This window comes from Heterocephalus glaber, unplaced genomic scaffold (genome assembly GCF_053883595.1).
Source record: "Heterocephalus glaber isolate CG9 unplaced genomic scaffold, H.glaber_assembly_v1.0 deba00001608, whole genome shotgun sequence".
NCBI classification, from domain to species: domain Eukaryota; kingdom Metazoa; phylum Chordata; class Mammalia; order Rodentia; family Bathyergidae; genus Heterocephalus; species Heterocephalus glaber.
In genome coordinates, this window is record NW_028258379.1 from 34,196,359 (window position 1) to 34,197,387 (window position 1,029).

Genomic DNA, 1,029 nt, shown 5'->3' on the forward strand with positions numbered 1-1,029 from the left:
TTTACCTTTCATGGTCATTTTGACTTTGGGGAAGAGCCACAAGTCACAAGGTGCCAGATCCAGTGAACAAGGTGGATGAGGATGCGCCATCGTGTCTTTACACGGCTGCCTTTCCATCGGAGGGCACTCGGTGGCAGCACTCCCATATTTTTGATCACGTTTGGTAAAGACACTCAGGAAAGAGGGCTCCAGGACTGCTTCAGAAAGTGGCAAGTGCAGTGGGGTAAGTGTGTTCAAAGGGGGGGGGGCGGTATTTTGAGGGGAATTAGTGTCAATGTGTCTTTTACTGTAACAATTTTTTGTTTTTAAACACCCACTGAATCTTTGCACAGCGGCCATGTTAGTCTTCTCTGTATCATTCCAATCCTAGTACATGTGCTGCCAAAGCGAGCACAAACAGCACTGTATTTTTTATCAGCCTCTCTCTCTCTCTCTCTCTCTCAACTATCCATCCAACTATCTATCGAGAAGAGACAAAGCAATTGTGGCAAAATGTCTGTGGCTAGTAAACCTAGGAGAAGGATATATGGTTCTTTTAACTTCTATGTAGTTGATATTTTTCAAAATACAAAATGAGAGGAGCACATCTCTCGCTTCCTGCTTCTTCCTTCGGTGGTGACATTTGTATGAACAGAGCCGTCTCTGTGCAGCAATGATCAACCAGGGTCTCTGGAGGCTTCGGCATTGTCTCTGCACAACACCCAGGGCCCCAGCAGGCTGGCTGTTTGCCAGAGGTGCACTTGGAGGGGGCGGGGGAGGGAAAGCTGAAGATGGGCGCAAGGGGAGGCACTAACAACTGGACATCAGTGAGGAGGGAAACAAAGGCCTGGGAGACGCAGGCAGAGGGCGAGGCCTTGGATGCTAAGAGTGATGCGCTAGATACCGAGGATGTGGACCGCATGCTCAAGCTCTGAGAACATCACTCGAAGGACGGTCGCTTGTTGAGCATGGCAGAATCTGGGGGCACAGGGCAGAAGAGGGGCTGCTGGGATGAGAGGCATGCACAGCTAGGCAGACAGACAGTGCATT

At 50.0% G+C, this 1,029-nt stretch overlaps 1 non-coding gene across 1 annotated transcript; it reads right to left on the reverse strand.

Moving 5' to 3' along the window:
* Nucleotides 1-290: 290 nt before the first annotated feature.
* On the reverse strand, nt 291-394 carry LOC147822822 (U6 spliceosomal RNA). Its single transcript, XR_015445241.1, has one exon. It is a non-coding gene; the product is annotated as a U6 spliceosomal RNA (small nuclear RNA).
* Between the last annotated feature and the right edge of the window lie 635 nt (nt 395-1,029).